The sequence below is a fragment of the Parus major genome, chromosome 1A (assembly GCF_001522545.3).
Source record: "Parus major isolate Abel chromosome 1A, Parus_major1.1, whole genome shotgun sequence".
In the NCBI taxonomy this organism is placed as follows: domain Eukaryota; kingdom Metazoa; phylum Chordata; class Aves; order Passeriformes; family Paridae; genus Parus; species Parus major.
This window is the reverse complement of record NC_031773.1, coordinates 23875244-23898405: the sequence shown is the minus strand read 5'-3', so window position 1 is coordinate 23898405 and position 23162 is coordinate 23875244. Positions and strand designations below refer to the sequence as shown.

General features: G+C 36.8%; 1 long non-coding RNA gene across 1 annotated transcript in view; it reads left to right on the top strand.

Moving 5' to 3' along the window:
• LOC107204101 overlaps positions 1-17545 on the top strand; it is a 36785-nt gene extending 19240 nt beyond the window's left edge. The window contains exons 3-6 of the long non-coding RNA XR_001521468.3: positions 1637-1730; positions 2879-2944; positions 10436-10508; positions 12557-17545. This is a non-coding gene — a long non-coding RNA (uncharacterized LOC107204101). The remainder of the gene's footprint in view (positions 1-1636; positions 1731-2878; positions 2945-10435; positions 10509-12556) is intronic.
• Positions 17546-23162: the final 5617 nt, after the last annotated feature.

Sequence of the window (23162 nt, the reverse complement as noted above, 5' to 3'; positions counted from 1 at the left end):
GTGCTGTGGAAGATCTCTGTTGGACTGATATGGGGACATGACAGCAGACATTGAAATTGGAACTCTTGCTGAACCTAGCAAAGATGAGGACATCTCTGAAATTCCCTGTGATGAAACTCCCCATACCTCAAAAACTGAGCATCTTCATAATATCTTCAGACACTGATAGTTTTATTACTTATTTCTGTGGTTTATGCCCTGTCAACAGAGAACTTGACTAGTTAATTCTGAATGAGGCAAAAGCTACAGAAAAACAGAAGATCCTCTACATAAACTCCTATAGGCATAAACATTATTTATAATGTGTCATTCCTATTTAACTGAGGGAAGTAAGTGCTAATAAATTCCCAAAATAGAGAGATTAGAAATGTGATTTAGCACAGTCAGGGATGATAGTTATTCATCAGAAATACCTATTAATTTTTTTCTATTTATTTTCCTTCATTTTTCATTGACATAGTTTCTTAAGATGCTTTTGATATTGATAGCTCAGGGAGGAGAAAATGCATGCACTAATGACTCGGAAGAGTTCTGCCATTTGAATTTGCTAGAGATTTTATTAAATAGCACCATAGCTCAGGACAAGCTGATGGCATTTCACAGCCTATTTCCCCATATTCCCTAAATGCTGATTTACTGAGAATGAAATGAGTGTACACATACTCTGGAGCATGTGTTAAAGCTGTGCTAAACATTTTCCATGTAACTTCCAGCTGGCAACATTTTTCCAGAAAGCCTGGTACTAAGAAATGATAAATAAATAAAACAAACAGAATCTTGTGTTATAATCAGGAGACAATGGAACAGCTGCAGAGCATGGAGTAAATTCAGTTTGACTTGATGTAGACACAGTGGCTGGATTTTACCCAGGAGATATTAGCAACATTCAGATTCTTAAGGGGAAGATTGTGAAGAGGGAAGAAGGCATCTCATTGGGAGGTCTCTTAGCACATTTGGAAAAATAAACAGAGAAACTATTAAAAATAATATTTAAGCAGCAAAATCAGCATAAGCTGTCCTCCTGCAGTATGTTGAAGCAACATGAACTTGTCTTGGGAAGGAAAAATAGTGAGAAGAGCTCTGTTTTCTTTTGTTTGGAGAGATAAGAAGAAGATGGAGGGGGCTGTAACTTGGGAAGGCATAACATGAAGAAAAGAGAAAGTGAAGAAAAGGAAAGCAAAAGCAAAAATGGCGGATCAATTAAAGATTGAATGCTAATTAAAATTGATGCTAATTAAAGAAAAGAAGACACCCACAAGCTTTTTAAATTATATTTACAAAGGCAAAAGTATCATATAACACATAGGCTTCTGTCATAAAAAGCACTTTCAGTTCAAACAAATTTTGAGAGCAGTTCCTCAGCACCAGTAGTGGTAACTAGAAGTGCAATAGCAAAAACTACAGTATGTGAGATATTTATGTCTCTTTTGCTTAACCTTTTGTGGGTGGACTGTCTTTTACTTCAACTTATATTAGTGTACATTGATTGCTCTTTGCTGAACATGGCATAGTAATATTACTGAGGCTTGTTTTATTGGTGTTCTCTTGTTATTGAAGGTAAAATCCTGGGGGTTTTCTCATACAAGGTAGTTCTATAAAATAAAGATGAACACCCTGATATTTATTTATGCTTTAGGCATCCACATTTGGAAGCAATGACCTGTGTAGGAAACAATTTCTGTGGTGAAACTGGAAACCAGGATCGGACTTAATAACTATTCATCAAGCAGGTAAACCACATTCCTGTATGTTGATTTCCTGTTATTCAACTGGTAGGCAGAACTTTCTGAGATGGAAGTTGTGGTAGTTTAAGAGAAAGTAAAATGGGGTCACATTAATCGTGGCCTCTGATGTTTTCACTCAAGTGCATGAAGGAGGCTGAGCAAGAATTTCTGACATAACCATCACCCTGACTTTGGCTTGAGTGGGTTGTCATGATCAAATGACTTCTTTTGCCTGGTATGTGCTCTTCTGCTTTTTACATCCTTGATATCCCAGTTTATACATGTGCACATGCTGTCTTCCTCCAGGACACCACAACCCATAGTGATAATTGCACTGCTGAAGCTACCCGCTGTGTTAAAGGTCAGCAGAAGGGCCTCAGCGGTGAAGTGGCACTTGCCTATCAAAATGCAAAATACTGGGGTGAAAGAAGTAAAACTCAGCTATTATATGTTACAAAACTTGAGACATTCAAAGTCGAGTATATCATTCTCATGTTCCAATACCCAGAGAAGAATGTCACAGCATGACTCCATCCTCGTGATGGAGACTGAAAGAAGAATGAAAAATAATGCAAAGTTATCTCCTTTTTGTTAAATCTATTGTAATCTTGTGTTCTTCCTCTGTTACTACACTGCAATAAAGACATTTTAATCCCAGGGTACAACTGAGAAAAGCCCTGATCTAATAATTGTAAAACCTCCCGATCCGATATTTTAGAACTCAGAGTACTTGTCACTTATGAATATTCATACAGACCACTAAAAGAATTATATTCTGTCTGCAGTTAAGGCAGGAAAAGAACATGGTAAATTCTAAAGAGACAGCAGTATTTTATGGAACACTTGTCAAATATTAAGGGCATCCACAACAAAATTCTTGCAGGAAAATTGTTCAGGAGGAGTGTATAGAATAGTGATAACATCATTATGGAGTAGATCTTTTAGAGGTAAAAAAACAAAAACACAGGAATTCTTTTCAAGTATTAGAAATATTGGAATTCTTCAAGGTAACCTGTAAATGTGCATGTTCATGAGGGAGGATCCATGCTGCTCAGCTAAGACATTGAATGTAAAAGGCTCATACAAACTTTGCAAAATAAACTAGAAAAACAAATTGAACACTTTTTTTTTTTTTTTTTTTTAATGGAACACAGGTTTTTAATTGAAGAAGGAATTTGTCCCCAGAAAGCAAACCCATTTTACAACATTTTACAGTGAAGGTTAGTTAAAAATGTGCAATATTTCGCACTGGTTGATATCTCTTCCTTTGTGATTAAGTTAACTGCAGAATTTCTTCATAGTAAATTATTAAATGTTTAACAAGATTCTTTTCCAGTGCCTTCTGACAAGTCAGTGCTTATATATAAAAAGGTCTAATCTCATCCTGGCAAGAAATGGACTTGTTCCAGCAGCAGATGTACTAACCCAAGCAGATACTTAGCAAGTTGGTTTGGTGGACTGATTTTCATCTGAAAAGTAGGAGACTTCTTGTGCTTACAATATTCCCTGAAGAAATGAAAGTGGCCTTTTATGAATTCTTCCATTAGTAAACAACTTAAAAATAAAGGTAAGGTAATGTTGAGACTTCTAAAACCAGAGGCTGATGGTGGTGTACCGGCTACCATGGCAATACTGAAAGGAAGGGAATGCTCTCACTTCCTCTCTGTCATTTCTCTTCCTTTCATTCCTTTGAACCTTCCTCCTGGCCAGACAGTGATCCCCACCTTCCATGGTTGTCCCTCTGAATCTACGTTGGTGTGGTTCCTTCCTCCACTTCTCATTCATACACCAGGTATCCCTGCTTGCAGTGTATCCTTTGTGTGCATAATACTCTATTCTTTCATTGGCTACATGAAATCAGATTCCTGCTCCCATGGGATGTCACATGTCCCTGCTCAGCCAGTCCCACCCAGGACCATCAGCAGCTGCAGATGCTTTTCTGCTTAGCTGAGTCTACAGTCTGAGCTGCTGAACTTTCTAGACTTTTGGGAATGGAGCATGCAACTCATCTTTCAGGTAAACATCTCAATTCTTAGAAAAAAAAGTAGAACTATATAGAGATAAAAAATAACTTAAAAAAAAATTTTTATGAGCTTGATGTTTTACCAAGACAGTACAAGTATCCCGGAAGAAAGACTTCTTGGGAGTTTTGTGAGAGAAGCTAAAGCATAGGAAAAAAATTTCTCCTCTCTGTCACCAAGAGTTACCAAGAGTTTCCTTTTCTGGAATTATCTAAGTAGACATTTTACTTTGTGTTCAGTCCCTGCTGCTTTTTATACCCACTAGTTCATTGTACTTCAGTGTGTTTTGTATCTTTTGCTTATCCACAGAGGGCCTTGAATTTAAGAATTTTTAATTCTGTCCTTCATCTGAAGATCTGTGATTGTTGAAGGAATGCCTCTGATTATTTACCCTGATTTTTCCTAAAAGTATCCATGATGAGTTTGCTTTTATGTCAGTGTATACCAGACCCTGTCTCCATAACTACACTTTCCCTGGGACATCAGTCCTGAAGATATTCACAGACAGTAAAATTTGCTTTTTGTGAGGCTATGAGTGCTTTAATCTATGCCACATGTGCATCTTCATGACTCAGGTGCAGAGAATCATATCCCGTCTTGAGTCAAACCCATGAAAACTCATTGAAACCAACGGAGATGCACAGGGAGGAGTGAATAAAGAGTATTTAGCTCAAAAATGCTGGGCACTCATCTGTAAGTTTATTAATCTATTGATAGAGTCATCCTGTGTTCCAACACTTCCTATAATATGTTGTAATTGTGCTGCACTGTGAGCAAAGGTGGGTCGTGTGTTTAAAAATGACATTTGCTTTACCATTCTACCTAAACTGTGGATAATGTTTTAATAAATGGTGTTTTTTAAAAGAAATATATTATTTGATAAAATTATTACATAAAATGAATTCCATCAAATTGTCACAGTTGTTATGTGCTTAAAAAGCTTCTGCTCCTCTATTATTAAGTGGTAAAAGATTATAATTTGAAAAAAATGAATAATAAAATGACTGATTTTAAAAAGTATGTTTCAATAAAATTCACCATAAAAATTCAAAGCAAAATGTAAAAAAAAAAGATTTTCTTTATAATTTTAAATCCACACATTTAAAAATATTTCAGTGAACAAATTAATGTTGCAATAGAAGGTACATCACATGTGGTATGTGCTCCTCTGCTTCCAGCACTCTTTCATTGACTTATACGATAATTCATCAGTCCATACTTGCACCATATTTACTTCTTTACTATAATAGATACAGCATTTGCTCTGTAAACATGAATGTAAGTGGAAAGGAAGTCGTGGTCATAGAAGGAAAGATTGAGTACCATTCAAACTCTCTTAGTCAGGGTCATTTTTTGGAGGGGTATATGTAGTTCCATCCTTGATTTATTTTTTTTTTTCAGTCATAATTGCATAACAGTGTTTTTCTAACATGACTGTTCCTTGACATGAATTTAACCATAATGGTCACTCCGTTTTAACTCAGACCAACACGAGAGTGAAAACTACAGAAAACGATTTTTTTTTCTTGCTCAGGTTAAAATAAAATAAACAAATAGTTAGCTAATGGTCAAACATTCAAAAGATAATTGTAGGAAAACTGGAGAATAAAAGCCTTTGAAAGAGTTTCAGATGAAGGACCTGCACTACTGAAAGAAAGAAAGAGAGAAAGTGAAAGAAATTTTTCTTACTTATTAAATCAGTGACATTGTCAATTGAATAGAAAATAGAAATTAACTAAATAAGTAAACTACAGAGAACAAGAAACAAAGAACAGCCTTACAATGACCCAAAGAATATGAAGATTGTAATAATTCTTGAATACTTAATAAATTAAAAGAAAGCAAGAGTAAAACTGTAGAAAGTTAGACCCTGCATATTTAGATTTTGTTCCTGGTATGGTAAGGTTACTTCTATTAAACAAACAAAAAACCCACAAGCAAACAAAAGAAGAAGCCAGATATTATTCTGATCCTGGGATGTCAACATCCCTGTGCCAGGTGTCTTTCATTCCATCCAGATCAGAATTCAGATGATCCTTTTGCACCTTCACTTGGCATTGGCTCATGCAAGAGATCACATAAGGGCTTCAGTGTGCTCATTCCATTGCTTGAATAAGAAGGACCCTGCTACAAAACAAGACCTCAGGAGTAACCAGTTAGGGGAGTGAGTTATTCTAGCCTGGGCTGCTGTGCCACCACTACAATGCTATCTCCAGCACCATCATCACAGAAACTTAGCCACACTTCTTTCTTCAGTCCCTGGGTGAGCTGATTACACCAAACCCCAGTCAAAAGCAACATTTAACTCAAATTGCATATTTTTGTGCTTTAACAGAAGCCAAGCAAGAGATAAATTTCAAAATGCATTCCAAGCTAAAACTGGAACAGGATCTTAACATTGAAGTCTTGAGGATATTGAGTCTATAGATAACAAATAAAAATGTAGAATACCATGGCAATCCATTTCAAAAGAAGTTGATCTTCAGCTCCATAAAGCACAGTAAATTGTAATTTTGTAACAAAATAGGCAGCCTGAGGTCTCAATCTTATCATAGAACATATGAGTAGGTCAGGTACCACCACTGGAAACCAGGCCTGAGCCCAGGAGAGAAAGAGACACATCCAAGTGTACAGCCCAGCTTCTATGAAGTGAAAAAAAGCACAACAATATTATGTGTGTGTGTTGCAACTTTTAGATCATGTGTTGTGAGGTTCCCCAGGGAGGCAAAGATTTAGTTTCAGATAAGCATTGTTAATGTGAGAGGCATGGCTGTAAGCCAAGCTAGTGGGAATTTTGACCTCCTGTGTTGGAGGATGGGCAATGTGAGCCCTGGATGAAGTTACCCCATCCCAGACCTCTTGGGAGGAGTGGCCCAGGAGTTCTGACTAGGTTTGAGTCCCTGGGGTTTCTCCTTTGTTGTGTTTCTAGTGGTCCCTAACCCTGAACTCCACCCTCAAAGGTGGAGACCCTCAAGGGTTCTGTCCTTCAGAACCCCTCACCCTTCCTTTGCTTGGAGCTCTCTGTCTCTGAATGACAGTTTGTTCCCATGCTGAATAAATGGTTTCACGAACAGAGGCCCGTCTCGTTGGTATTCCATGCTGGTTCCCAGAAACTGCAGCTTCCCTGGACATGATCCTGCAGCTGCAGACTGCAACAATCATGGAATGCAGCCTGGTATCTGACAACGTGTTGCTGATGAAGCTGGTTATAGTTTCCATCACAACTTTTTAACCATCTCATTCTAGCAACATCACAGGAAACTTAGTGACAATGCATGAAGGTGCCCCTGCTCTTTTGATACGGAAATTACCTGTTGCCTTCCAAGGATAAAGTCAACTTGACTGGGGAGGAGGGGCAACTGATCATTTAATTACAGTGTAAAATAAAATAATACTCCAGCACAGGTAACAACATATTTTGTGTTCCTACAGTGTCTCTGAGCTGTTTGAATAATTCTTTCTCCTCTTCTTTCCCTAATGAAAATTAGCATTTTAGGATTTCCACTTTCACACCTGAAATGTAAAGATCTAGAAAAAAACTCAGGCAATCACTCCCTCTCAGATTTGTCTGATATTTATTGAAATAATAATAATAAAAAAAAAGTGCTTAGTCTGCCTGATTATTTTCTTTTAGAAATAAACAAAAAAAAAATTTCAAAATGAAAACTTAAAAGCATATGTTTTGTAAGGAGTAAAATTTGTTTAAATGTATATGAGTTTTCCTTTTGTTTTCTCCCCCAGAACTACTTAATAAATTTCTCTCAAATTCATAAGTCCTAAAGTAGCTTTTTAAAACTAATTGCTACTTCTCTGCATGTATTATCAGTAGTTATTGATCATAAAAATATCAGATTTGTATATGCAGACTAGGTGCTCATCTAGCTTAATTCTGGATTTTTAGCATGCACTTCTCTACCATTTAATGATCTTGGATTTCTGGTGCCCTTGTCAGATTCTGATGTTGACTATATATTGTTAATATTATTCTTTCTTTCTTTCTTTTCTTTGTAAGCCGGTCTTGAGGTAATTTCTGCATTATTTATACTAGGTATATATCCAGATTACATTAAAAGAGTTCACCAAGTTCCCCAAATAGTTATCATCTGCACAGAAAAAAATTCTTAGAGTAGCCTAAATGCTGAAGACAAAGTTCTGTCATTTAAAAATAGTATATTTGTTTTGGCTAAGGACAGTACTTTACTATAAAGGAATTCTTGCTTGTTAATACAAACACAGGCCGGGTTTTAAGGTAGTGTTTATTTATGGCATTTTTTATATCAAGGCTCTCTAAACTTCGCCTGTAATATAGTCTACCATGATTTCACATAAAACTGTCTACCAGAAGGGATTGACATTAGTTATGAGAGCGAGTAGCAGCAGCTCTTTAGACATATAACTACTGTGCCATTTTGATGTAATTCAGTTTAAATTTCAAACATTTCTATTTAACATAATCAAGTGGTATGAAATCTTCTTTTAAAATGGCAAGTATACAGTACCAGCTCAATTGGCACTTAGCAACGGTCCTTTTGCAATATGCACAATAGCTTCCAGCAGGGAGTTTTTTAAGGACCATCCTTTGAGAGCACAAACTCACACACGTACAATCAGGACACATCAAGGTTCTATCTCCAGCTCCCCTTGAGATGTTATTTAGCTAATGCACAAATGTTACAGCTAAGCTGTTAGCCTGAAAAATAGAACAAGCAGTTGTGTGCAGGTACAACCATTTCTTTCTTCATTCCAGGATATCTTCATATTATAATTCCACATAAAGTAACACCTAGGAAGGTGTAGCGTGTGATTTTTACTCAATAGGTGGATTTCCACTTTTAAATGCCCCACAGCCGTCAAATGCCCCTTCTTGAATCCTGTATTATGCAGTGGCAAAGCATCTTTGAGTGGATATACAGCTGCAGTCATAACTGGGTATGCCCTAGTCAGAGTATTCTGGAAAGATATAGCTCTGTCACAGGCTGCCATCACCAGTAAATACTGCTGTGTGCATAGCTGTTCTGTATCCAATGAAAAGAAAAGATTTGGCCCGCAGCTAGGTTTCCTTGAGAGAGTCAAATCCTGGCAAACAAGCCCCTTGTTTCAACTGCAAGCCTCCCATGCTTATTGGTTGGCTTCCAAAAACTGTGCTGAACCATATAATAAGTTCAAATTTCATTAAGCCTGGGAGCAGAGGGAGTTTCTAGCATGCTGCTAAAATCATGCCATAATGCTGTGAACCATATGATTGCATTATAATCTCATTCCAGTTGGGATCTTCTTTTCCTAATAGAAGGCTTTTACATTCAAGATAGGAAAGTAAGAGGGACTCCAACACTGAAGTCTGAAATGCAGTTACTAAATACATTGCTTAGATATTTTGCACATGGAAAGAGATGATGACATTAATATTACTGCAGTAACGCTGGCTTGAGTGTAAGACTCCAGAATTGGCTGGAATTCTCCTCATATGGAAAGCTGCAACAACAGCACGACAACACGATGAAAGCACAGAAGGCTATGTTTGCCTGATGACAAACTTCTTTTTTCCAAAGTAATAAGAAATATGATGCTCAGTCAAATATTTTGTAACACATGCATCTCGAAATAAAGTAAAAAGGTGTTAAAAAAGAAATCAAAAATGGGAATATATCTTTTAGATAATATGAACCTCTGTGAGGGGAGAACATTGTTGTACACAGGGGACAACAAATTTTCAGTGTAATGGACTCTAAAAAGATGCTCTTTGTTAGGGTCTGACCATGATATCTGTGGAAAAGCCTTAAAATCAGTGAAAGCAAGAATAAATTTTCTGTTTATTTGAAATTATAATAGTGGAAAATGTAGGTATGAGTTGGTGAAAAGGACTTGTGAAATCATGTTGTATCTTTTCTGTTTGATCACATGGGAAAAATATATTTATTTTTTTCCCAGTCAAAACATTCACTTAGATGTGTTCTAATTGCTGTGGTTTGATTTATCCAATTTGAAGCAAGAAATATAGTTTTGTTTAGAAAGGAGATCTTTAAAAATTCTGTAAGCAAAACTGAATATTTTGTGGCTTAGATTTTTTTTTTAAACCTGCAGAAGCCTATGTACATAACTGAATGTAACTGTAATGTAATGTAATGTAACTCAATGTAACTGAAACTTACATTGTTTCAGTTTTGGATCAAAGTAATACATACTGTCTTAAATTTTTCAGTTCAGACAGTGAATTAAAGGATCAGTGATGTGCATTTCTCAGACTGTAAGTGCTATTATAAGCTTCACTTGGATTAGGATCCTCCTCTTAATCCAGTTTATTAAAAATCCCTGTGTTCTAAATCTGCATTATTTGCCTGCTGAAGAGCAAAGAAGAAGGCGGTTTTTAATTTTTTTTAATTTTTAATTTAAATAAAACTATCATATACTCCAGGGATTGGTGATAGTCTATAACATTTCAGGTTGGACCATTCTGACAATTCAAGCAAAGGAACATCTGACATTAGAGACAATTCTTTGTATGGACATCTTGAGGCCCAGATTCTAGTCTGAAGTGTAGTGCTGGACCATGAAGTCGACATATTATGTCCCCAGAGTCAGATAAGTTATAGAGATGGATGGTAAGAGTGCACAGTGGCCTGTGAGAAGTGTTGATGGTTGGTGGTGGCACACTGATCACACCAGTTTGGGAATGGTTGTCTCTCCCCACAGGTGACGTGTGTAAGGCAAAAAGCAAGACTGACGCGCTGCGGTGCAAGAGCAAAAAGCTGTTTTTAAAATTCTGGTAAGAGTTTTCTCTTGGCCACTCTGGTTGCCTAGGTAAATGTAACTGGTAAAGTCTGCTGGAGAATTTCCTTGTCTCAAGGTCAAATATTTAATTTTCATTGTTTGTCTATGGGGCAGGTTTGTTTTTTTTTCTTTTCTTAAAAATCCTAAGCGTATCAGTCTACAGGAATTGGTGGCAAGTTGCAGATAGTCCCTTTCTGTTTTTTTCTTTAACAGAATAATTTTATAATTGCAGCTGGTAAAAAAAAAAAAAACAACAAAACTATATAACTAGCTCCAAACAAATTTTTTTGGCTATTGTACCGAAAAGGACTTACTAATCTTAAACTATTAAAAAAATCATCTGGGCAGACAAACTTGCCTGCCAAGTTTTAGGTGGCTGGGATCCAGAGTGACTGAGACATTAAATGTGAAAACTAAGTTCTTACAGTTGAAATGCCAAGCTATAACATCAGGCCCCTGATGCTATAACTTTTAAGAGAACTAAGTGGTGTAATACTGTGTATAATTATTTCACTCATGAGCAAAAGAACCTATTACTCATAAGCAGAGCTTTAAGTAAGTTATAAAGATATTTCTTGAGAAACATATGCCAATCATTTGACCAAACAAGACTGTGCTTTGCAGTTATATGTTACCGTTTTTTGGATGTGTTGTCTAGTGCAAATCAACAGATTTTGAAAGTCTTTTGGTTGTGGCCTCAAGAGGTACTTTGTAAACTTTTGTTTCTTAACATTAAATCAATTAGGGTATCACAGGCTAAATAAAAATCATCTTATCCCATCATTTTTTTCTTTATTTCTCTCTTTATCTTGCTTATATGTAGTACAGTACCTGGCAGAGTACCAAGGGCTAAAACTCAGCTTTCTCTGATGTTGGTGTACTAGCAGCTTAAGCAGCAGTTTTCCTGCCAATTTAAACTTTTACTTTTTAATGAAGAATTTAAACCAGAAAACATAAGCATTCCTTGGGCTTGCTCTTTAGTAGGAAGTAAGTTTGAATTGGCACGGTGATTACTAAAGCTCTTCTTTCAAATCTTATTGAACCAAAACTAGAAATTCTGTTTAAATTCTTGTACTCATCTAAGAACATAAAATACCAAAAAACCAATAAACAAAATAAAAGTAAATCTAAACAAATATATTTTACAACTTGGATTTTAGAGAAACAAGCTGCTCTTTCATTTCTTATTTATTAATTTTAAGTAAAATCATTCAGCCCTTCCTCATAAGAGAAATTCCCCCTTTGTGGGTGATCTCAAATTTCTCTCAAAATATACAGCTACATAAAATGTACACAGAACATTTTATTCCTGTACCTGCACCATCACAGGAAGATTGCTTCCAGCCTCTGAAATAACTTTGCAGACTTCTGGGGTTTCTGTATATTTTATGTCGATGCGGTCCAGAAGAATCTTTGCTCAGTTCGAGTACATCTCCATGAGCTGACTTTGTATATTTCTCTCAGGAGGGGAAGAGGAGGCACAAGAAACTCTGTAAAGCTCTGGAGCAACATGTGAAGAAACTTGCCTTCATTCTTCTCTCCTTCCGTATAAACACTGAGTTTTCTATATGTGTTTGAACCAAATGACTGAAACAGTCTGTGGGTTAGGACTATCATGCTAAGTTTTGATCTTTCAGATGTTTAAGTTGCTGACATCTGTGTGACTAATTCTGAGTCCTTTATAGAAGTTGTAGTGTTATCTAGCCATGGATAAATTATGGTGTTGCCTACTGCAAATGAGCTGTCCTGGCTAGTAAACAGCATGGTCCAGCTAATGCCTGAGGCTGTGTTTATCTTGAGGCGCTGGACTTTATCATGTTGCAGACAAAAGCAACATGAAGAGGCCAGCTGAACTGCCTTGCCTCCGACAGGAGTTAGATACTTCAGTACCTTGAGAATTTGGTCTATTCAAGCTACCCAAGGCTTAAATTTAAACATATGCTTATATATTAATTTGCATTGATGATGCTAGTCATATCACCCAAGAACAGACTTATTTTCAAAGGTAGTGAATTTTATAACTCCCATTTCTTTCTGTTACAGGAATCAGTGCTTCAAACAAGATGGCATTCTTGCTCAACTTTTGGTCCCCTTCTATGAGATGATGAACTAGGGATATGCTGACAAAGTGTCTGGAGATCTTTGGGAACAAAGCTGAAGAAAATGGAGAAATATTATTCAATTATGTGTATTTTTTTCAGATTTTTTAAAAAATTATTTTCAATACCTCTTCTAGTGAAGATTTAACAGAGTTGATGATGGTTCCACACATCTTTTTGTGAGAAGACTTGTAGTTCATAGCAAGAAAAAAAAAAATATTGAGGAAAACATAACTGCTTTTGAAGATGGTGAATGGTGTGGATATGAGGAGCAGCTGAGCTCACTTGGTTTGTTCAGTCTGGAGGAGACTGAGGGGTTCCACAGAACAGAAAACACATGGACAAGCACTGATCTGCTCTCTCCAGTGACCAGTGGCAGGACCTGAGGAAAGGACACAAAACTGCCAGAGGAGGTTTAGGTTGGATATTAAGAAAATGTTCTTCTCCCAGAGGGTGGTTGGCACTGGAACAGTCACTCCAGAGAAGTGGTCACAGCACCAAGCCTGACAGAGTTCAAGTAGTGTTTGGACAACACTCTCAGATACATGGTGGGATTTTTAGAATTGTCCTGTGCAGGGCCAGGAGTTGGACTCTGTGATCCTTTTGGGTCCTTTCCAGATATTTTATCATTCTGTGATTCACTGCAGTGCAATATAACTGCAGCAACATCTAAACTAACTCAGACAATCACACATACCTCCCTCAGAGCTCAGTCTTCACTGGAGCCATGCCTCCCAATTAACAACTATCACCTGCTCTGATTACCCGATATTCTGAATTAAAGAGGCTGACTTTCAAATCCTGTGTTATTATCAGATTCTTTCTGTGTTGAAATGACTGTTTGGACAGGTTTCACAAATCAAAGCATTGTGTAGCACTAGGTACATTTCTATACATTCCAAGCAAGCAGAGGGTAGCTCTTGAGCTTCATGAAATGGAGTGAAACTGTCTTACTGAAACAGAATATGAGATTTTGACTCCTTAGCTGTCATGAGAGTCAAACACAATGAATCACTGGGGGAATAGGTGGAGAATTTGGAGCAAATAGGTTATTTGAAGAATGTATAAATAGAGCTTTATGCAGTGAATGTTCTCTGAAGAGCTAGGAGGTCCTCTTCCCTTCAGATTTTCCCTGCTATTAGGAGCACAAAGGACCTTTTTCAGGGGGAGAACATAGCAATTTCATTTTTGAGGAATAAACACTGAGCACAATCAGCGCTTGAGAATGAGGCTGAATGTTCCAAACTATGCCAGTGCCCTCACAGAACACTACTCTACACATAGAGCCCTGAGATCTACATGAATATGTAACTTGATAGCATCAGGTATCTATGCAGGTATATGCAGGAATGTATAGATATTCTGCAAAGAACTGCTTCTCTGCTTAGGGCCTGCACTGAAATTTCTTTTTACCTGTGAATGAATTAAGCACAAGACTGATCATGCAATGTAGACTACAAACTCAATGTTCAAAGCCAAGATGAAGAGTGCAAGAACAAGTTGAAATATTCGCTGAAGCATTTTTGTCAGCCAAACCCTGTAATATACTTAAGACTTACACCCCAAGGGAATAATTATTGCACACTTAAGATCATCACAGAAAGAGAAAAGAACATTTCTGTATTAAAGTCATTCCATTGCTGTATAATTTTCTAACCAAACTGACATCCAAAAACTTTCAAGATAACCATGTCTCTAAATGGCTTCTCTTCTGAAATTTTCATTTGCGTCTAACCTGTGGTGCCAAGAAGAAAAGGAGAACACAGCTGTCATTTGAAGGTTCACACCCCTTATCATTAACTACATTGACACCTGTGGCTAGCTTGGCTGTTTCCCCACTAATCCATGAGAAAACTAAACTTGGCCAACCTTCCGCTCAGCGTGGTTTGTTCCCTCTACCTTTTCCATGCTGGCTTAAAATTCCTGACTGATGTGCAAATAATTTGGAGAAGCCTGGGTTCCTCACAAATCTGCATGGGAGTAAAGAAAAGGGGCAAGGAGGGAATGGCAAGTCAGCCACAAATACTGTTGTCTATGGCTATAGAGCCACAGAGCAGGTGGCTTATGCTGTGGATGCCTTTGTGTTTCCTCATGCAGATGATTTGGTAGCACATGACTAAACCTTGAGTGCAGATACATGACTTCAGAGACATTTCCTCAGTTTATGGGGTGAGGGAAAAAAGCAGAAATTATATTTCAGAACATATTAGATATTTCTGAAATACTTGATGGTACATATACTGTGTGTTTAGTACATGCATTACACCTCAAAGTATTCATGCATGTATATTTACTTTTATAATTTATAGACCAGTTACAACACCAAGCTCTCTTCCAGATGTCAAGAATAAAATTATATTTCACAGCTACTTTTACAACTGATAGTAAATCTAGCAGATGGTATGAGTACTGTGAAAGTTATCTGACCTTGAGCAAGAAGAAAACCCCACTGGAAAACTTCTATCTCAGAAATTATCAAGGTGTGCCTGAAAATGGTTGCTTATTTACAGCCAGACACTTTGGTTCTGCACTATGTTCCTTTTTAAAATGGAAGCTTAACTCAAAAATCTCAAAGCCAAAAATATTTTCTTTCCAAACCAATTGACCGAGGTGTGGGGCTGGCAGTTTTTGGGAAATTTCATGGTAGTTCTCCAAGAAATGTACACATCAGCATTAAACAGCCACATCTTAATAAAAGACAAACATTAGGAGGAACACCAATGTTGTATTATGGAGCTTACATTATACCATATGCCTGTGTTGCCCAAAAATGTTCCACATGGCTCTTTCACTTGTGAAAATGACACTTCAATGAGCCAGGAGGCTCTGGCAGTAAAAAAGAAACCAGTTAAGAGTACCAGAGGCCAACTGTTAGGACTAAAATTAGGAGAAACCACAAAAAAAATCTATGGTGTTTAGCCCACACTATACAAAGGGTTTTTCCAAGGCTATATGATGGTGCCAATGAATGATTGCAAATATTAAAGAGACATGGATATAGTGAAAATGGTTTTGGAAACTTTTCATTCTGTTCCAGCTCATGGCTGAGGGATTTTCTGAGCAGAAGGCAGTAGGTACACCACTATGGTTAACAGATTTCAAGGTCATTCATTTCAAGAATTTCAACCATTAATTGAACAAGAGAATACTTCTTGTGGTCTTTTAAATTTCCACTTGATTTCTTCAATTCTTGTCATACAATTAATGGTCATCAATTGCTTTGTATTATCTTTACCATGCCACCCTCTTCCTCTGCAGCTACTCTTCTCTGGCCTGCTTCCAATATATGAAATTGTTCCATACCTATGGTCACCATCATCAGCATTTATGTAATTATTCTTGTCCTATTTTAACCTTTTTGGGGCAGGGATGCACACAGTCTGGATAAAATAATTACAGATTTATACAGTGGCATAAAGATAGTGTTTTCTGAAGGTCATGAAAAAGGACAAAACACTCCTCTGTGGAGCAAAACAACTATTTCCACAGATAGAAATACTCATGAAAATGAGTATGAGTATCTCTCCTTCCAAAATATCAGTAAGTAGAAAACCTTATTACAAAAAGAGTATACATCTGCTAAAAGAAAAAAACCCTGAGATCAAAAGCAATATACTGTCCTACAGTGAAAGCATAGGAAAAGCTGTGATATAAACCCTCAAATATTCCTAAGATCTCACAACTTCACATTCATTTCTCAAAATTTCCATAAGAGTAACACAGACTCTGATGCCAAACATTTACATTCATCTTCCATCAAATTCAATAGCTTAGGTTTAGCTGTAAATTCATTAGAGTTTCAAGCATTCAATTTCTGGAAAATATTTGGCCAGTTCTAGAACTTAACCCTGAAAACAGTAAAGTGAGCAAATGAGTCACTTTAAAGGAGGTTTTCAAGCATCTAATGGCAACCATGTGGGCCTCTGTACTAATGTCAATGTATCCTTTCTATAATCCACTGTTCAGCTCAACCCTGAAATGGTGATGTAAGCTGAAACCCTGTAATGCTCTCATTCAGTGCATTAGAGAAAATCTTCAATAAACTGAGCTTTCCAAAATATCAAGGGAACAATGTATTCTTCCTAGAAATAAAATATTATATTTTTTCATCCTATAATTAAGTGAAATAAGTATGGTGCAAAACAACTGAGTCCAAAGATACCTTCCTGTCATTTCAGTGACTTCCCAGTCCACCAGAGCTTTATTGTTGTGTTTATTGTGATGTCACAGGATTCTCTGGATGTGCGACCTTACTGGTGTATACTGCCCATGGCTACCTGAGCTGCTCTCTTCCTTTCTCTTTATGCCCAATGTAAGACTAACTTCCAAAAATAAAATGAAATATTTTGATTTATGGCAAAAAGGTTAGTTAGAAGAGTCAGATATTAAATTGTTCAGTGGAATCTTTATCCTTTGATTATGCAGTTGGCTGAGCATAAGCATTTTGATTCACTTATTCCAATTTAACTCTCCATTGCAGCTGACCCAAAAGCTGACTTTTTCTATGCTTTGTATCCCTAGGAAAACAAAAATTTCAGTGATACTTGTTAAAAATTGCATAATATATGTTTCAAGCTTTTGGTTTAGCAAAAAATGAAAACTAGAACAAAAGTCATGCAAATATATAAAGGCTTGATATATTCTCTTTCTGAAAACCAGTGATACATTTTTTTTACTGCCACTTTAAAGGAATTTGATCATTTCTGTAATATAGCAGACATGCACTATTCTGAAACTTTGTATTTAGCTAAATAACATTGCTTGAAAAGTAGTTACATTGTAATATTAGACCTGAATCCTTGCTCTTTAGAAAAATGTCTTAATTGCCCTATTTCTGTATTTTTTTCTTTTGTTTTAAAGTTATGCCTTCTGTTTTTCTTTATAAGCAGTTACTATTATATACTGTCGAGTAAACAAAAAGAAACATGGCATAGATACCCTCTTATTGTGTCTTTTATATTCTCCACACTGCCTAATTTTTATAACCAGTGCAACTGAAAAGAGTTTCTGCAAATTATCCAGTTTCAAATATAAACATACTCTGAAATCCAGTCCTCATGCATAGCACATTTTAATACTTTACATCTTTGTTTCTACATTTAAGGAGCTGTTCCAATATCTGGAACTCTAAATATATCTTAAACTTCTGTTTGCTTCAAAAAAGTCCAGTGAATTTGAGGTACAGGTTGAGTTTTAACATCCATTTCTAAATTTACATCACTTCTGAGATTTTATAATGTATGTGTGCAAGAGAGACAAAGATAGAAAGGCAAAACGCATGCAAAAGAGAGTCTAGCTTGGCGGGCATTCCAGATTCTGTTTCTACAAGACTTTGTTTTGCAGGGAAGCAATCAGTAAGATTAACCAAATTATAAACTTTCCTGAACACACTGTATATTGTAGTAAATTTTGGTATTTTTCATAATCCCAGTGTGGTGTTACATAGTGCACAATAGCTTTGGGTTGATTTTTTTTTCCATGCGGATCCTTCATTCTTGAACACCCAACATCTGTCCAATCACACGGATACCTAATGTGCAACAGATTGAAAAGGTAAGTTTCCCTGCATGGTTCCAAATGAAGGCTAAAATGATCAAAAACTCAACTTTTAACTTGACTTCTTCATTCTCTTGAACTTGTGCCCTGCAAAAACAACAGTGGAGAGTGAGGAGGCACCAAAGTTCTTTGCATCACTTCTTTTGTTTTCTGTTCCTCTTGTTCCTCAGTTCCTTGCAAAGACTTGCATCTCTTTCCCATTAGCAGCCTCCTTAGTTTTCCATCTGAAGTAAAAAGTACACCACTATGCAATTTAGGGTAGCTTTCACGTCTGTGGTGGCCAGAGAAGGAGCAGGAAGGTGTAGGTAGACAGACGATTTGCCTTGGTGGGGAATATTGTCCCATATTGTCCTCATGTGATAAAAAGGACGTGGTGACATAAGGATTAGAGGTGGGAGAAGCTTTTGCATTTGTGTACATTTAGGTACGTTATCTAATGGGCAACTAAGTGCTATATTGAGTACCAATATATAGATTTTCAGTGTTGCTTCTATGTGTTCTTTCCAGTCTACATTGCTGTTTTTCACAGGGTTTGTAAATGACATTCACAGTTTTTTCCAAGATAAAAGTCATAAAATGAGCAAATTTCTTTTTTCATGTTCTTGTTTTTTTTCTTGTTTTATCCAAAGCAAAGACAACTAAAGGTTCCTTTTGTTCAGAGTAACCTCTAGAACACTCAGTAAGGCTAATGCAGTGAGATGATTTTAGATACATTCCTCCCAGGTTCACTTAGGAGTACCAGGAACATTTCCATACAGTTTTCTCTAACGTGCATGTTGTGAGCAGTTCTGAGAACATGACATTGTCACCAAGTACTATAAAACCAGGAAATGTGTGGGTAAGATCCTGCCTGCCTTTTCCACGTGTGAGTGCCTTAGTTCCTTTGTCTCTGTCTGACACACCTCAGCCTCTGCCTTTAGCAGTTGCACTGGATGTTTCTGTCTTCCCCTGTTTCTATCAGAATCCTAGTACTGCAAGTGGTATTGTGTCAATAAGCAAGAGCTTTGGTACAAAATTACTCAATCATTAGAAGGGATATGTGGCAGTGAAGATATTCTAGCTTTTACATTTTTTATCACACTAGGGCTATTTTTTCCTTCTTTCCCACTCTTATTATTAACCTTTTTATAGAAAATTGGCTTACCAAGAATTTATGAATTAGCAAGTCTATTATAATGATGAATGGTAATTACCATTTAAATCCTGAGTCATTCATCAGCTTGTTCACCATATGTCAGGTGATACAAGAGTGCATGAATACTTGTCTAGTGAGTATTTCTCAAATGATTGTTATATTTGCCTGAACTTTGGGCTTGAATGCCAAATACTAGGTGAATAAAAGTTAAAATTATAAAAAAAGAAAAAAAATTACATTTCATATAAGAAGAGGGGGAGAGACAGCACAATAAGAGGCAACGCTGCTAGTGACACCTATTAGCATTAGACAATTATTAGCACATGTTTTATCATTTAGGAAGAATAAATGTGGATTTGAGCTTTTTTGAATGTTCATGGAAAAGCTCATTATTTCAAATTAAATCCTTATATAAGATTCCTGGGTAAGGAATCAATTCTTAAAAGAAAAAGGCAAGTTTGGGAAAGAGCTTACCAATTGGTCTGTCTAGCCCAGTCAAGTCTGAAGTTACTTGGGAATTTCTGCCCTCATCAGATGTTTCTTTATGTGTGAAGTCAGGTACTGGTTTCTGCCAGGAGCCCAGAGAATGGGTATCTATATAGCCAAACCAGTTGAGTTCATTTGATCCTATCAATCTTCTTCCTTGATGATCCCTAATAACAGAGGAAAAAAATTGAAAGGGCACAACAGCTGAACTGTCACTCAGCCTCCAAATCCAACCTGAGGTCTGCTAATGGAGTAGTGTGGGGACAATTTCACTTCATCTGTCAGTGCCAGACATCCCAGGGGTGCAAATTCAAGATTGCTGTCTCCAGACTTCTCAGTGCATCTTCTCACAAAAGGAAAAACAATAGAAAGATATCCTTTGGGTCCCCTGTAAAAAATTATCTTTTTTAAATATGAGTGAAATTATTGTAACAGGAATGGGTGCACATTTTATGTCAAGTGATAAAGACTCTAAGGACAAAGTTAACATTAATGATTATCACTTCAACTCTTCTCATTTTGACGTACTGTATCTCTCTTAGGTTTAACAGCTCATAAACCGAAGCCAACTTTCTGAATGATCATTTAATTCTTGAAATGTAACTACAGACTAGGAAGAAAGTACTAAGATATTAATCCTGGTGGCAGACAGCAAATGCTAGACCAAGAAGCTTAATGGTGCTAAGCTGAATGGAACATACCAAGTCCGTTCTCCTAACAAAATACAGTTTCTGTGCAGGTTGGAAGTGTTCTCTTGCTATAAATATCTGAACACAGGCAAAAATACAATAACAGTTTTAAAATGAGTAATCTTGCAGAGCTAAATTGAGACAATCTTGTTCAGCTTACCTAGCTGCAGAAAAAAACCCCAAAAAACAAAAGCAGGAATATTGTTTTAATCAAAGGTCTGTTCTATCAAGACCCAGTTTTCTTCATTGTGCTAAAACTGTCATTCTGCTTTATATTATTTTTGCCTCCACTTCTGAAAACAATTAAGTTTTTTAATTGTTGTTCTGAAGCTATTTCTATGCAGAGAAATGTTGTTGAAGTTTGGAAAGAAAAGAAAGAGCCATAGAATTTCCTGTTAGATCCTCTTAGCTTTGGATCAAATTTATAGATGACAATCCTTCATTCAGCTCACTGCACAAATTGGGAAAAGTTGTCTGCCCAGAGGTAGAATTCACTGCCCTCCAATATCTTAGAGTGAGCAGCTTTATGTACTTTAAGTAGAATCAGGTGCTGTACATTATGATTAGAGATGTTTTCTTTGTTTATTAATGGACTCAATTAGATACAATATTTTTAACTTGTGTTTTGCATCAACGATAAGATGTTTTTCATTCAGATACCCTTGGAAATTACAGCAGGTAACCAAATGGAAGCCTAGGGAAGAGGGTGAGGGACAAAATTAATCTGCAATCTTAGAGGAAGAAAAATGAAGGAGGATACATGGTAGAAATTTTTTGGGGGGAAGGTCTGAATAAAAATAATCACCAAAAAGATAATGACATGTGTAACTAGGAAGAAGGGTAGTATTTGTGACTATCGGTTTCAACTGTAGACTTGCAGAGTAAGCCTTTACTCAGACATAAGGAAAAATATCAGAATCATTCTCTATTCTCTTTTGTATTCTGCAGAATTTAACCAGACTATAAAATAGTATGTTTGTTTTGGCATCTCAGCAGCTGTTAACAAAGGGTTTGAGAGCCTGCAAAAGCCATCCACAATTCAGACCTATCCAATGAGCCACAAATCTGGTAAAGATAACATTTCTGTTTCTCATTGAGGAAAAACACGGTGCAATAATCAGGTGAGTGTTCTTTCAGAGAAAATGCTAAAAAACGTCCTGTATGGTGGCAGATACTATATCCCTGGATCAGCAAAAAGAGCAAAGATTCCCATTGACACCTCCCACCAGAGGCCCCAGTATTCCTAAGGCTGCCTCTGTATGTCAGCATGTGAAGTTGATCTTTCCCAGCTGACGCTGAGCTGAAATTTCTTGGAAGCAGCTGGGATGGAGGTGTGCCAGACAACCTTAAAAAATAAATCAGTTACAAGTGAACCAGGGCAACCCCAAAGGCCCAGAGGTAGGGCGGGTGTTTTGCTACATGCATTACTAATTAACTGTGAAAAGTTTTGAACGGTCCCAAAATTTTTTGTGAGTACCAGCTACCTTTTATAAAAAAGGCTGTAAAAAGAAGGTAGAAAATACAGTTCCAGTAACTGAAATTAAACATACAGAGTTTGGAGGGGGGAGGTTGCAGAGCCCCAGCCCACAAGCAAACCCATTCTAGTTTTATTTTAGTTTTAACTTTATGTGATTCTTCATGTCAGAGTTTTCCTTTTCATAAATAATCAAGTGATGCAATTTTTTTATAATGCTTATTTCTTTTTATGCCCATTCCCCAATATTTTTTTTCAGACAAATATTACTTCAGCCCACAGAAAGCCTCTGGACTCCTAACTACTCAAACCTTAACCTGCAATTAGGAGGCTTGAATGACTTGGAAAATCAGGTACTCTTTACTCTGCCTTGGGGTTCATACTGCAGGATGTAATAAGTATTCCAGAACCTGCATTTTTAAGATTAGGGGCCTCAAGTGAGAGTAGGAATTGCACTAAAAGAGCTTTATTTTGGATAACTAAAGTAAAATAATAATAGTTTTCATCTTTTTAAAGACATTTGACAGACTGCAGGAGCCTTAAACAATTTTTATCAATAGTAAACAAATTAATTGCAAAATTTTGCCACACTGAAAATCTATGAATCTCAGGAGCTGCGCATGTCCATTAGGGTCTGAATATATTTTTCTGACATTACCAGACAACATTTTTCAAGTGAAAAAAAACAGTTTATTTCCATCATTTTATGTAAGAGTAGTAAACTATGTAACATGTTTCATAGAGGAAGGGAGTTTCCACAGCTCCCTGTCTCTACCAGACACAGCTGTTACCTGAAGACATAGTTCATTGAGTAGGGCTGGGCAAAATTTCAATTGCATGCTGCTTCTGCCAGTACCCAGCTTAGCTGTGCATGACATGTGGATGATTATAGCTCATGTTTGCTTCTAAGATGACAGAGAACAGAGACATATGAACCACTGAACCACTGAATTGGTCCTAGATAGCTGTACCAGCCAATTCCATTTCTGTTCTTTGACTTGTCTAACTGGTAGAGAGATGAAAAACAGGGATGAGTGCTTTTTGTAGTTGATGGAAAAATAATTTACTAAGCCTGGGCTGCATTAGTGGCTGGTACTCTTCTGTACCCTTGGAATTGTGCTGTGTAAGGCCCCAAGCTATTTGGAAGAGGAGGTTTTAAGTCATCTTCATCTCCTCACCAGGGTCCTCCTGGGAGTCTGTTTGTCCACTT